The sequence below is a fragment of the Dendrobates tinctorius genome, unplaced genomic scaffold, assembly GCF_039654945.1.
Source record: "Dendrobates tinctorius isolate UK_male_01 unplaced genomic scaffold, ASM3965494v1 ptg000177l, whole genome shotgun sequence".
NCBI lineage: Eukaryota > Metazoa > Chordata > Amphibia > Anura > Dendrobatidae > Dendrobates > Dendrobates tinctorius.
The window spans coordinates 11,977,316-11,995,096 of NW_027361844.1; positions in this window are offsets into that span (position 1 = coordinate 11,977,316).

A 17,781-nucleotide genomic window follows, 5' to 3' on the forward strand; every position below is an offset into this window, starting at 1 on the left:
CTGCCTAGGAGGAGCACACAAGCGGGCCTTAGTCGACAGCATGCTTACCAATACTCTTGAAAATGGACGTCCATCTCTCTTCCATCCATATAAGGGTAGCTTCCTGGTAAAAGCGTTGCCACACAATGCTCCTGTACCTTGTCCGTTAGCTGATAATTTCTGTGAAGACCACACATGTGACGGCGACCAAGATCACATAGGGTGCACAGTTTTCCACAGAACATGAGAAGACAACAAGTTAAGAAATGTCCATAGAAGACAGACTGTTTTGGACATCATAGATCGAGATATGGTAAGAGATGAGTCAAAGAGTTGGATGGCCCTTCTACCATTTAAACCCCAGAGGCAATGCTTACCCAACAACAGAGAACCTGTTTACGATCGATTTGTCTCCCTCAAACGCAAATTTTAGAAGGCACCTGAAATGAGAGAGCACTGCTTTGCCTTCATGGAGCGAATACTTCAGAATGGCCATGCAGAAATTGCACCTGTACTTCAAGATTCCAAGGAATGTTGGTACCTACCCATTCTTGGCTTGTATCATCCTAAGAAACCTGGTCAGATAGGAGAAGTATTTGACTCAAGCGCCAGATATGAAAGTGTCTCGCTAAACAATGTCTTTTTGTCTTGCCCAGATCTCAATAACAGACTTCTAGGAGTACCTCTTCGCTTCTGCAAAGATGCAGTGGCATTCATGGCTGACATACAAGCGATGTTTCATTGCTTCCTTGTCAAAAAAGAACACAGAAACTATTTGAGGTTTTTCTGGTACCACGATAATGACCCCCACAAAGACATCGTGGAGTATCGGATGAAAGTACACATCTTCGGGAACGGCCCTTCCCCTGCTGTCGCCATCTATGGTCTAAGGCTGGTTTCACATTTGCGTTTTTTTCGCGGTAATTTAGCGCTAAATAGCGCATGCGGTTTTTTTCCTATACTTTGCATGGGATGCGCTTATGTGCGCATACACATGCGTTTGTACGCGTTTTACCGCGCATGCGTTTTTTTGCGGTATGCGCTCGGGCGCACAAAATGCAACTTGTTGCATTTTTTGTGCGTCCGATTTGCCTCAAAAAAACGCATGGGCGCGCAATGCGTTTTTTTACAGCAAGACACCCAATATAAGTCTATGGGTGCGCATATGTGCGCATTGGCATGCTTATGTATGCGTTTTTTTGCACATGCGTTTTTTTTTGTTAACCATGGAATTTAGGGGTTTGGGTTAGAGTTAGGGTTAGTTAAGGGGGTTTAGGGTTAGGGTTAGGGTCAGGGTTAGGGTTAGGGTTAGGGTTAGGGTCAGGGTTAGGGTTAAGTATGGTTTGGTTAAGGGTTAGGGTCAGGGTTAGGGTTAGGGTTAGGGTCAGGGTTAGGGTTAGGGTTAAGTATGGTTTGGTTAAGGGTTAGGGTCAGGGCTAGGGTTAGGGTTAGGGTTAGGGTCAGGGTTAGGGTCAGGGTTAGGGTTAAGTATGGTTTGGTTAAGGGTTAGGGTCAGGGTTAGGGTTAGGGTTAGGGTTAGGGTTAGGGTCAGGGTTAGGGTTAGGGTTAAGGTTAGTTAGGGTTTGGGTTAGGGTTAAGTATGGTTTGGTTAAGGGTTAGGGTCAGGGTTAGGGTTAAGTATGGTTTGGTTAAGGGTTAGGGTTAGGGTTAGGGTCAGGGTTAGGGTTAGGGTTAGGGTCAGGGTTAGGGTTAGGGTTAAGGTTAGTTAGGGTTTGGGTTAGGGTTAAGTATGGTTTGGTTAAGGGTTAGGGTCATGGTTAGGGTTAAGTATGGTTTGGTTAAGGGTTAGGGTTAGGGTTAGGGTCAGGGTTAGGGTTAGGGTCAGGGTTAGGGTTAGTAAAGTCATGGTTTGGGTTAGTGTGAGGGGCCACCTAATGTTGGAAAAAACCGCAAACGCGGTAAAAACGCACTAAAAACGCATACAAACGCATAAAAACGCTGCGTTTTTTTCATGCATGCTCATAAAAATGCTTGAAAAAAACGCAGCAGTTGTATGCTTTTGTATGCGTTTTTCAATGCGTTTTTTTGCGGGAAAAACGTGCTGCAAAAAAAAGCAAGTGTGAAACAGGCCTTAGACATTCAGCCAGAGAGGGCAAAGCAAAGTACGGGTCGGATGTTAGGTCGTTTGTGGAGAAGGATTTCTACGTTGACAACTGCTTGAAATCCACACCCACAGATAAATCGTCAGTCAGTCTCCTAAAGAGGACACAAGAAATGCTCACTTTGTCCAATTTGAGGTTTGCACAAAATTGCTTCCAACAGACAAAAAATAATGGCAGCTTTTCCCTCTCAAGATTACTCAACTGATCTAAAATAGTTGGCTGTAGACATGGATTCCCTTCCCATGCAACGGAGCCTTGGTTTGCTCTGGGATTTGAAGAGAGATGCATTTACCTTTCAGGTCAACGAAGAAGAAAAACCTTTCACACGTAGGGGCGTCTTGTCCGTGATAAACAGCCTGTACGATCCTCTAGGATTTGTAACCCCTGTAACTATCCAAGGTAAAATGATGTTGAGAGACTTCACCCAAGAGATGTCTGAATGGGATGATCCACTTCCCATGGAGAAAAGAGATCTGTGGGTAAGATGGAAGAAATCTTTAGAATCCTTGTCAGATCTTTGCATAGCACGACGATACGCTTCCGTGCCATCAACAGAAGTCAAGACGCAAAGGCTCTGTATCTTCTGCGTTGCCTCAACCAAAGCGATTGCAGCAGTAGTGTGGCGCCCCTGAGGCTCAGTCGCCACAGAGGTACTGCACCTCCTCCTGAGGTGTGGTGCCCCACCATCCAGGTAAGATGGAGACTCCTGTCCACGCTCCAACACCTGCACCCCACACCACAAAGTAGTGTAGCAAAGCACCTTCAGCGGCTCCCTGCTTGGAGTATAGCAAAGCACCCATTGGTGGCTCCCTGCTTGGAACACGAAACGTGCTGGGAAGTGGGTGGAGTTAGTTTACGTTACAAGGAGCGGGAAGAATTTAGGATTTGAGGTCAGTTGGTTAGAGAGTTGGAGAGAAGAAAATCCCCGGAGAGAGGGATAGATGGATGGTAGTGCTGCAGCAGATCCCAGTGGTCTGGGTATGCTGGCACAGGAAAGGAAGAGAGAGAGCAACATAGACTGAAAGCCTGATTCTCCATAGAAAGCAAGATTAGTACGGAACATGAGGAGTAAAAGAGAACAGAGGATGCGGGATAGAAGAGAACCCTTCCTAGAAGTTCTAAGCGCAAGGCCGGGCCCCGGTCCCCAAGGTTGTATGGATTCTAATGGTCCTGCAGCGGACACCGGAGGAATAGAAGTAGTGACCACTTTATTCCCACACAAGACTTGGGGGCACAACAGCAACTGGATAGTGAGCCGGGACTTAGTAGCAAGGAGTCCCCGAAGCAGGCTACAGCTGTCTGCCGTACAAGTAGAGTTCATAAGAACATCAGACAGGAGGAACTCCAGTGTAACTCAGTACTAGGAGTACTTCATTTAAAGGCACTATAAGAGGAGACGTTCAGAAAGGCACATGTTGGCGGAGTGTTGGACAGGAGTATTCCATCTGGCCTGGAGGTTGACTGAGTCCGTGACCCGGAGAACACGGCACGGAGGCAGGCACCTGTTTGTACAACAGACTGTGAGTAAAGCTTTGGAACTAAATGCCCTGGTGTCCTCCACTCATTCCTGCGCCAACCCGCCCCACACTGCTACATCCCTTGCGCCTGACACTACACCATCCGAGTGTCACTTCATGTACACTGCCCTGGGACTACAGCCCTGCCTGTGGAGGGCTATAACATCCTTGCTGCACCACACCATCTGTCCCAGAGGATCTGTCTGCAGCGTCGGCTTACATCTCCATTGCAGAACACCACAGGTGGCGTCACGAATCACTTATAAACTTTCATCACCATACGCACACTGCGACAACCCCTTTTACAATGGGTGCCCAGGGCCACGGGCTTGGTCCCTGCTGCCGCGACATCTCCCATTGAAGCTCATCGGGCCCGGTACCGAGTAACCCCCACAGCCCTGGGAGGGAGACCCAGTAGCATATCTGAAAACTACTGACATCAAGGAACAATGCTATTTAAGGTTAGTTATGAGCCGGGCAAAACTAGCGCCAGTCCAGGAGCACACAATACCCAGACTGGAACTCTGTGCGGCTATGATTGCAGTACAGTTAGCTGAACTTATCTCGACAGAAATTGACCTGGAAATCAAGGACGTTGAGTTCTACTTAGACAGCAAGGTAGTGCTTGGGTACATTTGCAACAAAACTCGACACTTTTATGTTTACGTCAGCAATCGGGTGCTAAGGATCAGGAGATCCACTTGCCCTAAACAGTGGCACTATGTGTCCACACACCACAATCCTGCAGACCACGCAACTAGATCTGTTGAATCTAGACACCTTAAGGATACAACCTAGTTTACGGGTCCTGCATTCTTATACCGTTCGACGCCTTACAGTTGCGAATAAGACACCTTTGAACTGGTAGATGCAGATGACTAAATCCACCCTCAGGTATCTGCTCTAAGTACGGTGACTTCAGACCATCACCTCAAATCCCACCATTTGAGCAGGTTTTCAACCTGGAACTCGCTTGTTCGAGCCATTGCTTGTTTAATTCATGTGGCTCAGTCTTACAAGTCAACATCACCCACCAGTCAGAAGTCTTGTAAAGGTTGGCACTACGGCAAGCACGCTTTTACCGCTCCAAACCTGGAAAATGAAGTTTCATTAGTTAATGCCAAGCAGGGAGTGTTCTGCCCTCTGAATAGGGCAAATATGTTTGCATTATGTGCTGGTTTAGTTAGCACCATCTAGTGGTGGCTGAAGTTATAGCTGTGTCATAAATAACTTTTACAGCCTGTGTCTTTAACAGAATTGTTGCAGCTGCGATTGAAGCAATGCATTGTGGAAATGAAGCAATGTATTCTGGGATGAAGAAGATGCCATTTTATTCTGTGTATTTCATAAGGACACACGTGTTTATCTGTCCTCCTGTACCTCCCCTACTTGAGTTCATTATCCGGGAAAAGCATATCTGGTAAGATTAACATCTTTTCTTGCAATGAAGTGTTCTTCAGAGAGGTTATTAATTGTATGGCAGCCAGAGCTCAGCAGATGTAGTTAGAGACCTGTGTGTTTCTATGTAAAGTTTACATTACACTGTTATACTTCCTGTAATTGTGTTAGCTGTGTGATCATCTGCCCAATACTTACCCATGTCATTTGTAGTCTTTATAGTTTTACTGCATGTTCTATACTCTTCACCAATAAACAAGTTAGACTACAGAGAACAGTCTGCTTATTTTGGAAGATAGAAGGTGGTTTATGCTGTATGCTAGAGTGCACACCGTGTCAACGTGAATGAAGGCAGAACAAGTTTACTGACCAGTTGCGATTGCTTCCTTCAGCAAGACACAGGGTTTGACTTTTTATGGCCCACCAGGTAGAATGTAAGTGTAACACCTATGGCCCTAGAGAAAAAATTATAAAATGATAAAATATATGACTTTAACATTACTAGTATTTTTTTCATATACCACAAAGACAAAGTTCCCCATTGTGGATAGTCCATGCCCCTACTATAGTGACCATTTTTGATAATTACAAACCATTGTAATCTGCAAAAGAGCTGTTATCTTTCAGGAGCCTTCAGCAGTTAGACCATATTCACACTATGGTCAGACATGCCATCTGTCTATTTGTAAGAACAAACAAAATTGAAGTTCAGTACCAATCTATTACAGCAGTAATGCACATGGAAGCAGAGAGCCCTTTTGGTTGTTATTGGGGTTTTCTGGGTCCTGTTATGTGTCCATAGAATGCTGTTCTAAAAATTGACATATAACAGAACCCAGTCAGAGCCCATGATAGTTAATGGGGCCCCTCTGTTTCTATTTACATCTATTACACAATGGATTTGTTTTGCACATTGATTCTGTTTGTCTGTCGCCAAAACTGAAACAAACAGAATGTCAGTAAGCAAGTGAGAATGTAGCCTTAGCCTACGTTCACATTTGGTGTTTTTGGAGCATTTTGTTTCTGCAGTCAAAACCTTCATTAATGGCGGAACACATGTGATTTGTCTACAGTATTTATTAATAAAGTTACGGTAGTTTTATTCACCAAAAATGACGTAAAAGAGCAGCACAAATAGGCTCGGTCTGGCCTGTCGGGGTACCGGGTAAAATGCCCGGTGGGCCCCGAGGGTCGCTGAAGCCCTTTTAAAATGTTGCCCCTTTAAATGTGTGGGCCCTTTAAAAGCATGTCTCATGATTTGCAGGGACGAGCGTGCTCATACCATAGTGCGTACTCCTCTGAGGCTCTGATGCAGTGTCGGACAACCCCCTGGCTGGCTATGGCTCTAGCTCCGGCTTCACTGACTCTGATGACTCTCCCAGGACCTTGCCACATGTCGTCGCTGTTCTTGATGGGCGGTGACACGCCCCACGCTCTGCTTTCCGGCTCTGTAGCTGGCTGCTGGCTGGCTAATAGCGTTGCAGCATGTGAGACACAGACAACGAGGACGTTGCCGAGCTCTGCTCTCCCTGCTGCTCCCACTCCTACTCTGCTCGCCTTTCTCTGTGTGTACTGCCCTCCGGTCCGGTGAGAAGATTAGTAGAGTGGGTCTGTGTCCAGTGCCCCCAGAAACCTATTTTTCCTCTCATTGGGGCCCCAACAGGTAGCTGGCACTTCTAGGGAGGATGGTGACAATATACTGTATGGAGGAGATTGGAGGCCCATAATACTGTATGGAGAAGCATGGGGGGCCCATAATACTGTGTGGAGGCGCATGGGGGCCCATAATACTGTGTGGATGAGCATGGGGCCCATAATATACTGTATGGAGGAGATTGGAGCCCATAATACTTTGTGGAGGAGCAGGGGGCCCATAATATTGTGTGGAGGAGCATGGGGCCCATAATATACTGTATGGAGGAGATTGGAGGCCCATAATATACTGTATGTAGGTGCATGGGGGCCCATAATACTTTGTGGAGGAGCATGGGGGCCCACAATACTGTGTGGAGGAGCATGGGGGCCCATAATATACTGTATGGAGGTGCATGGGGCACATTATATACTGTATGGGGGAGCATGGGGCCCATAATATACTGTATGGAGGAGCTTGGGGGCCCATAATATACTGAATGGAGGTGCATGGGGCACATTATATACTGTATGGGGGAGCATGGGGCCTATAATATACTGTATGGAGGAGCTTGGGGGCCCATAATATACTGTATGGAGGTGCATGGGGCACATTATATACTGTATGGGGGAGCATGGGGCCCATACTATACTGTATGGAGGAGCATGGGGGCCCATAATATACTGAATGGAGGAGCATGGGACCCATAATATACTGTAAGGAGGTGCATGGGGCCCATAATATACTGTATGGAGGAGATTGGAGGCCCATAATACTGTATGGAGGAACATGGGGGCCCATAATACTGTTTGGAGGAGCATGGGGGCCCATAATACTGTGAGGAGGAGCATGGGGGCCCATAATACTGTGTGGAGGAGCATGGGGGCACATAATATACTGTATGGAGGAGCATGGGGCCCATAATGTACTGTATGGAGGAGCATGGGGCCCATAATATACTGTATGGCGGAGATTGGAGGCCCATAATATACTGTATGGAGGTGCATGGGGGCCCATAATATACTGTAAGGAGGTGCATGGGGCCCATAATATACTGTATGGAGGAGATTGGAGGCCCATAATACTGTATGGAGGAGCATGGGGCCCATAATACTGTTTGGAGGAGCATGGGGGCCCATAATACTGTGAGGAGGAGCATGGGGGCACATAATACTGTGTGGAGGAGCATGGGGGCACATAATATACTGTATGGAGGTGCATGGGGCCCATAATATACTGTATGGAGGAGCATGGGGCCCATAATATACTGTAGGGAGGAGCATGGGGGCCCATTATATACTGTATGGAGGAGCATGGGGGCCCATAATATACTGTATGGAGGAGCATGGGAGCCCATAATATACTGTATGGAGGAGCATGGGGCCCATAATATAATGTATGGAGGAGCATGGGACCCATAATATACTGTATGGAGGAGATTGGAGGCCCATAATATACTGTATGGAGGTGCATGGGGGCCCAAAATATACTGTATGGAGGAGCATGGGGGTCCATAATACTGTGTGAAGGAGCAAGGGGTCCATAATATACTGTATGGAGGAGATTGGAGGCCCATAATACTGTATGGAGAAGCATGAGGCCCAAAATATACTGTAGGGAGCAGCATGGGGGCCCATTATATACTGTATGGAGGAGCATAGGGGCCCATAATATACTGTATGGAGGAGCATGGGAGCCCATAATATACTGTATGGAGGAGCATGGGGCCCATAATATAATGTATGGTGGCGCATGGGACCCATAATATACTGTATGGAGGAGATTAGAGGTCCATAATATACTTTATGGAGGTACATGGGGGCCCAAAATATACTGTATGGAGGAGCATGGGGGTCCATAATACTGTGTGAAGGAGCAAGGGGTCCATAATATACTGTATGGAGGAGATTGGAGGCCCATAATACTGTGTGGAGGAGCATGAGGCCCATAATACTGTAAGGAGGAGCAGAGTGCCCAAATTACTGTGTGGAGGAGCAGAGTGTCCAAAATACTGTGTGGAGGAGCATGGGGGCCCATAATATACTGTATAGAGGAGCATGGGGCCCATAATATACTGTATGGAGGAGCATGGGGGCCATAATTTACTGTATGAAGGAGCATGGGGCCAATACTGTATGGAGGAACAGAGGGCCCATAATACTGTGTGGAGGAGCATTGCATGGGGCCCGCTATATACTGTATGAATGAGAATTATATGGGCCCATAATACTGTATGGCGGACTATGTGGTGCTCATAATACTGTATGGCGGACTATGTGGTGCCCATAATACTGTATGGCGGACTATGTGGTGCCCATAATACTGTATGGCGGACTATGTGGTGCCCATAATGCTGTATGGTGGACTATGTGGTGCCCTTAATACCGTATGGCGGACTATGTGGTGCCCATAATGCTGTATGGCGGACTATGTGGTGCAGATAATAGTGTATGGCGGACTATGTGGTGCTCATAATACTATGTGGCTCCCATAATTGTTATGAGTGGTGGAAGGCACTAAAAAAATAAATAATTAAAGTGCCTTCGCCACTCGGGGTCCACCGTGCAGCAGATGGCAAAACCGCTGCTAAGGGAGGCAGTGCACTACAGCGGTAGTGTGCAGGGTTCTAAATCACCCAAGTGCAAAAGAGGCAGTCTCTGTTATGGGACACAGAGCTGCACAGAAAAATAATAAAGAAAAGGTAACGCTGAGCCTGTTAAACGCACAGGGACACAGCGGCACACGTACGGTAGCCGAGCACAGGAGTAGTTAAAGTGGCACTACAACCAAACGGACTTACCGTGAATGAGCGTGTGCACGGCATTGCAACTGCGAACGCCACAGAAGTCTGCAACCGCAATAACGCAAGCGTGATGCAGGACGCTTTGCTGCTGAGATGGCTGAAGCTTGAGCGCGCTGGCGCTAGCGCTGCTACTGGCTGGCCCAATCACTCACACACTCGTAATAACCGAGGGAAGGGGTTTCATAATAAGTCATACACCAGACCAAGCATCCATCAACAAACAAACAGCAGCAAGTATCAGAAAATACTAGCGCATGGCATAACGGCCATGCGCACATTTTATAGTGACCGGGACCTTCCGGAAATCTCCAGAGACCTAAGCTGAACCAATGGAATCAGGAGTAGGACCTGAGCACCTGACTCCTGAACTCCAATGGGAGATCATTCCAGGAGCATGCTCACAAGCTGGCAGAAAGGACTTAACCTCTGGAGATGAATGTGAGGATCTGGATCTCTGCATTAGTATGGCAGGACACAGATTCCTAACAATAATACTGTATGGCGGACTATGTGGTGGCAATAATACTGTATGGCGGACCATGAGGTGCCCATATTACTGTATGGTGGACTATGTGGTGCCCATAAAACTGTATGGATCACTATGTGGTGCCCATAAAACTGTATGGCGGACTATGTGGTGCCTGTTATGAATGGGTCACCGAGGAGGATGGCAGGAACAGGCTAAACCACCAGAAAACCAGAGAGGTTGTTAACTAAGCGGATTGCAGATCCCTGATCCTATCCACACAACTAGCAGTAACCCTGGAGTGTACCTAAGATGCCCTAGACGCCTCGGCACAGCCGGAGAGCTAACTAAGCCTAAAGCAAGAAAGGTGAAATCTAAACTGCCCCGGAGCAGACACCAAAAGGAATAGATAGCCCCCAAACATATTTTGTCGGTGAGACAAGATGAAACACAAACGCAGGCAGAAAAAAAAAATGAGCAAACGGTGGGGCCCAAACTGACTAGACAGGACTGGAAAAGAAAGACACTGTATGCAATCACGCAAAAACCCTGAAAAATCCAACACGTCTGATGTACAAAAAAACACTAAAGTCACACGACTTCGCCCCCACTATATCAGCACTCCGGTATGAACTGGAAGCAAAGCGAAAGAGACCAATATAACAGGGGACTGAACAAACTGACACAGGCTGTAACATATGGAGCGGTGGTCCAGCACAGCCCCCAGAGGAGCAAGCTGAACCCGCACAACAAGCAGAGAGAGACAAAACCAGATCAGATGCAAAGGATTAGCAAATGAACCACTTAGCTGAACAATGCAGGATCAGGGCAGGAGACATCAGACCTCTGAATGCACAGGAAAGCAATCACCAGCAGGAATTGCAGGAAGTCTGCAGACTTAAATATTCCAAACAGTAATCCCAGATCTCCAATCGTCATCATCATCATCAGGTGGCAGACCTCTGTCAATCTGGCCAGCTCCACTACCTCCAGTAACCACCGGAGGAAGCAGGGGGAGCTTTGGCTCAGAAGTCTGAGCCAGGGAATTCACAACAGTACCCCCCTTGAGGAGGGATCACTGAACCCTCATCCACGCCACCAGGCTTATCAGGCACAAATCAATCTCTTGGCATGGATGTCAGCAGCAGAGACCCAAGAATTTTCCTCCTGGCCATAACCCTTCCACTTGACCAAGTACTGAAGTTTTTGTTTAGCCAGACGAGAATCCAATATCTTCTCTACCTCATACTCCAAATTACCCTCAACCAGTACAGGGTCTGGGGGCGCCACCATGGGAACCACTGGCTCCACAAACCTTTTCAACAAAGATTTATGAAAAACGTTATGAATCTTAAACGTAACTGGAAGAGCCAAACGGAAAGAAACGGAGTTAAGGATTTCCAAAATCTTATTAGGTCCAATAAACCTTGGCTTGAATTTTGGAGATGCAACCTTCATGGGAATATTTTTTGAGGACAACCATCCATATAACCCACTTTAAACCGGGGACCAATGGTCCTTTGCCGGCTGAAAAACCATTGGGCCTTTTCCTGAGAGTGGGACAACTTATCCACTACTTGGTCCCAAATCTGCTGCGTTCTCTCTACCACAGAATCCACACCTGGGCAGGCAGAAGCTTCCACCTGCCCCGAAGAAAATCGAGGATGAAACCCAAAGTTACAAAAGAAAGGAGACATCAAAGTGGCAGAACTAGCCCTATTGTTTAGTGCAAATTCGGCCGATGGTAAAAATGAGACTCAATCATCCTGATCAGCAGATATGAAACAACTCAAATAGGAATCCAAAGTCTGGTTCGTTCTCTCAGTCTGCCCATTGGTCTGAGGATGAAATGCAGAGGAGAAAGACAGCTGAATTCCCAGTTGGGAAGAAAAAGCTCTCCAAAATCTGGAAACAAACTGAACTCCTCTGTCCTACACAATGTTCTCAGGAATCCCGTGCAGACGAACCACTTGTTGTAAAAAGAAGAAGAAGATGGCAACTTTGGGAGTGGTACAAGATGGATCATCTTAGAAAATCTATCACAAATCACCCAAATAACAGTCATTTTCTGAGAGACAGGGAGATCAGACATAAAATCCATTGAGATATGGGTCCATGGCCTCCTGGCACTGGCAGGGGCATAAACAAACCACTAGCATGAGAATAGGCCTTGGACCGAGAACAAGTTCCACAGGACTGCACAAAATTCCTGACATCACGAGATAAGGCAGGCCACCAAAAAGACTGACTCACCAAATCTCTGGTACCAAAGATACCTGGATGACCAGCCAACGCGGAGCAATGAATTTCAGACATTACTCTTTTCCTCCACTGGTCAGGGACATACAATTTTCCCATAGGGCAACGCTCAGGTTTGTCCTCCTGAAATTCCTCCAGGGCACATCTCAAATCAGGCGAGATGGTGGAAAGAACTACCCCCTCACCTAGAATGGCAGTAGGCTCAGTCACATCAAGAGAATCCGCAAAAAAACTCCTGGAAAGGGCGTCCGCCTTAACATTCTTAGTGCCCGGAAGAAAAGAGACCAAAAAATTAAAATGCTTGAAAATCAAGGCCCACCTAGCCTGTCTAGGATTCAAGTGTTTGGCTGATTCAAGATAAATCAAATTCTTGTGGTCCGAGAGGAACACAACTTGATGTCTAGCTCCCTCCAACCAAATGCCCATTTCACCGCCAACAATTCCCGATCCCCCACATCATAGTTACATTCAGATGGGGAAAATTTTCGAGAAAAGAAGGCACAGGGATTCATCTTAGAAGTTACCTGATCTCTTTGGGACAAAACGGCTCCTGCACCAATCTCAGAAGCATCTACCTCCACCTGAAATGGGAGTGAGACATCAGGTTGCCGTAGAGCCAGAGCAGAAGTGAATCTCCGCTTAAGCTCCAGAAATGCCGAGACTGCCTCTGGAGACCAATTCACCACATCGGTGCCCTTTTTGGTCAAATCAGTCAGTGGTTTAACAATACCAGAAAAATTACTTATAAATTTACGGTAGAAATTAGCAAAACCCAAAAACTTCTGAAGAGCCTTCAGAGAAGTGGGCTGAACCCAGTCATAAATGGCCTGTACCTTGGCCGGGTCCATTTCAAAAGCAGACGGGGACAAAATGAATCCCAAAAATGAAATCCTCTGTACACCAAAGAGACACTTCGATCCCTTAACATACAGAGTATTTTCCCTCAAAATCCGAGACACAGTCCGGACATGTTCCACATGAGAATCACAATCACTGGAAAAGATCAAAATATCATCCAGATAAATGATCAAAAACTTATCCACAAAGTCCCAGAAAATATCGTTCATAAAAGATTGGAAGATGGAAGGGTCATTAGTGAGCCCAAAAGGCATCACCAGGTACTCAAAATGTCCCTCTGCGGTATTAAACGCCGTCTTCCATTCATCCCCATGCTTAATGCAAATAAGATTATACACCCCCCTGAGGTCAAGTTTGGTAAACCAACAGGCACTTTTAACTCTGGAAAATAAATCAGAAATCAGGGGTAACGGGTACTGATATTTAACAGTGATTTTGTTAAGGGAACGATAGTCAATACATGGCCTTAATGAGCCATGTTTCTTGGCCACAAAAAAAGAACCAGCACCTAAAGGTGAAGAGGATGGTCTGATATGACCCTTCTCCAACGACTCTTTGATATAAGATCGCATAGCATCATGTTCAGGTACCGATAAGTTGAAAAGCTGACCCTTGGGAAATTTACACCCAGGCATTAACTCAATAGCACAGTCATAACTCCTATGAGGAGGCAAAGACGCAGACTTATTCTCACTAAATACATCAGAAAAATCAGCCAAATAGTCAGGAATATCATGAGACTGTGGAGAGGTGGAGAAAACAGGAGTGTCACTAAGAACACATTGACAACCCCAACTCACCACAGACACAGATTTCCAATCCAAAACAGGATTATGGGTTTGCAACCAAGGAAAACCCAGAACAATAGTATCATGCAAATTGTGCAACACCAAAAATTTACAATTCTCTTGGTGGTCCGGGGCGACCCACATTATCACCTGGGTCCAAAACTGGGGTTTAGCCTCCACCAAAGGAGTAGCATCAATACCCCTCAAAGGGATAGGTGTCTGCAGGGGTATCATGGGAAAACCACAACGTTTGGCAAAGTCAAGATCCATCAGATTCAGAGCTGCTCCTGAATCAACAAAGGCCTTAGCGGAAAATGTAGACAAGGAGCAGAAAAAGATAATCGCCAAAAGGAACTTAGGCTGTACACTGTCCACCGCAAATGCGTGAGCAAAATGCTTTTCTCGTTTAGGGCAGACAGAAATAGTATGAGAGGCGTCCCCATAAAAAAGCACAACTTATTATGCCTTCTAAACTCCTGACGTTGTGCCCTAGACAAAACCCAATCGCATTGCATGGGTTCAGAAATTTGTTCAAAAGGTGGCACCGCCTCTCGTGTAGTTTTACGTTCACGTAAACACCGATCAATTTGAATGGCCAATGACATAGAGTTGTCAAGACCAGAGGGGACAGGAATCCCACCATAACATCTTTTACGGTTTCCGCCAGACCCTTCCGAAAGAGAGCTGCTAGGGCATCATCATTCCATTTAGTAAGGACCGCCCACTTTCAGAATTTTTGACAATATAACGCTGCAGAATCCTGACCCTGGTTCAATGCCAATAAGGTTTTCTCAGCTTGATCAATAGCATTAGGCTCATGATACAACAACCCCAGGGCTTGAAAAAACGCATCCACATTAGCCAGAATAGGATCTCCGGGTGTCAAAGAAAAAGCCCAATCCTGGGGATCACCGCACAGCAGGGAGATGACAATTTTAACCTGCTGCACAGAGCTCCCCGATGAGTTAGGTTTCAAAGCAAAAAGAATAGTTTACAATTATTCTTAAAATTTAGACCAATCCCCAGAAACCACATCAGGAGTAGGGATTTTTGGTTCAACAGCAGATTATTGAGGGAGATACGCAGAAATTCCCCGCACTTCAGCAGCGAGCTGCTCAACACGATCGGACAATTGCTTAGTCTCCATTTAGACAAAAAATCCTCCTACGGCCCCAGAGAAAAAGAGGAAAAAAATATACAAAAAAAAAAAAATTCTGACACTTTTTTTTTTTTTTTTTACAATTTCTTCCTTCCTTGAGTACCCTAGAGTCTACAGTATGGCTGGTGATTCTGTTATGAATGGGTCACCAAGGAGGATGGCAGGAACAGGCTAAACCACCAGAAAACCAGAGAGGTTGTTAACTAAGCGGATTGCAGATCCCTGATCCTATCCACACAACTAGCAGTAGCCCTGGAGTGTACCTAAGATGCCCTAGACGCCTCGGCACAGCCGGAGAGCTAACTAAGCCTAAAGCAAGAAAGGTGAAATCTAAACTGCCCCGGAGCAGACGCCAGAAGGAATAGATAGCCCCCAAACATATTTTGTCGGTGAGACAAGATGAAACACAAACGCAGGCAGAAAAATAGACTGAGCAAATGGTGGGGCCCAAACTGACTAGACAGGACAGGAAAAGAAAGACACTGTATGCAATCACGCAAAAACCCTGAAAAATCCAACACGTCTGATGTACAAAAAAACACTAAAGTCACACGACTTCGCCCCCACTATATCAGCACTCCGGTATGAACTGGAAGCAAAGCGAAAGAGACCAATATAACAGGGGACTGAACAAACTGACACAGGCTGTAACATATGGAGCGGTGGTACAGCACAGCCCCCAGAGGAGCAAGCTGAACCTGCACAACAAGCAGAGAGTGACAAAACCAGATCAGATGCAAAGGATTAGCAAATGAACCACTTAGCTGAACAATGCAGGATCAGGGCAGGAGACATCAGATCTCTGAATGCACAGGAAAGCAATCACCAGCAGGGATTGCAGGAAGTCTGCAGACTTAAATATTCCAATCAGTAACCTCAGATCTCCAATCGTCTCGTCATCATCATCATCAGGAGGGAGACCTCTGTCAGTCTGGCCAGCTCCACTACCTCCAGTAACCACCGGAGGGAGCAGGGGGAGCTTCGGTTCAGAAGTCTGAGCCAGGGAATTCACAACAGGTGCCCATAATACTGTATGGCGGACTATGTGGTGCCCATAATACTGTATGGCGGACTATGAGGTGCCCATAATACTGTATGGTGGACTATGTGGTGCCCATAAAACTGTATAGATCACTGTGGTGCCCATAAAACTATATGGTGGACTATGAGGTGCCCATAATACTGTATGGCGGACTATGAGGTGCCGATAATACTGTATGGCAGACTATGAGGTGCCCATAATACTGTATGGTGGACTATGTGGTGCCCATAAAACTGTATGGATCACTATGTGGTGCCCATAAAACTGTATGGCGGACTATGTGATGCCCATAATACTGTATGGCGGACTATGTGGTGCCCATAATACTGTATGGAGGACTATGAGGTGCCCATAATACTGTGTGGAGGACTATGTGGTTCCCATATATTGTACTATACCTGTATTTTTTTATCTCTGCATCAGGAATCATGGCATGTGTTAAAGGGACCCACTGATACTCTTTCGCCCGAGGTCCATGAAAACCTGGAGCAGTCCCTGATGGCAACGCACATCAAGATGAATGCCGGCTGCAGCTGTGACAGGGCGCTCTGCTCTGTGACAGTCCGTGCGTTGATGTCACATAGCAGTTTTGTTAAACTACTCCTACAGCCTTTGATAAGCTGGCGGCCTTTCAATGTTACTGCTATGTGATGTCAGCGCGTGGCCTGTCACAGAGCAGAGCATCCTGTCACAGCGGCAGTCGGCAACCATTTTAACGACCACGTCAAATATGAAGCCGCAAATGGACACCGGGGAACGCAAGAAGGTGAGAAGAATCCCCCCTCTGTGATTGGGCAAGGTTGTGGCCATAGGGTCGAACATAAGGGCCCAGGGAGGCGACGTTATTAAAGTGGACATAGGGGCCCAGGAAGAAGACATTATAACTGGACATTGGGGTCCAGGATGGGGACATTAAATAAAGGGGCCCAGGTTCTGGCACCTTATTAAATAAAGGGGTGACAATTACTGTATGGAGGTCAGGATGAGGAACATACATTATTAGTTTATTGTGGCAAGTGGGGACATAATTACTGTAGAGGCCAATCAGGGGACATTGTTACTGCTGTAATTTAATTTACTCTCGCATCAACACCCGGCGCTGTATTTCTATGCAGCTGCAGCTCCGGTCCAGAGTGCTGGCGGCAGCGCCGGGTGTTGATGCGAGAGACTCATGCAAGTTTCTTGCATCACACACGATAGTGTGATCCCGGCCTTATACATACTCCCGGCCAGTGGGAGGAGCCTCTCTCCATACACTTGTAATGAGCTATCCCACCAAGTTATCCCACCAAGGACAACATCTGCAAGGAGTTTGTATGTTCTCCCCGTGTTTGCGTGGGCTTCCTCCGGGTACTCCGCTTTCCTCCCACATTCCAAAGACATACTGATAGGGAATTTAGATTGTGAGCCCCATCGGATATAGTGATGATAATGTGTGCAAACTGTAAAGTGCTGCGGAATATGTTAGCGCTATATAAAATTAAAGATTATTATAATGAGCTGAGGTCATTCCCCGACCAGTGACGCAGCCAGCCAGTGTATGCAGCAAGGCCATTCCCAAAGGCCAATAGTATGTACAATATAACTCATACATACCCTCTGGTCCCAGGTAGGATTCTGGCAAATCCTCATAGCACACAGTGGTGGCGCTTGGCGGAGTTCATAAGCCTGCAGTAACACAGAGTGACTGCAGACTTAGGCCTCTTTCACACTTCCGTTTTTGAGCATCAGTCAAAATCCGCCAGGTTTTGAAAAA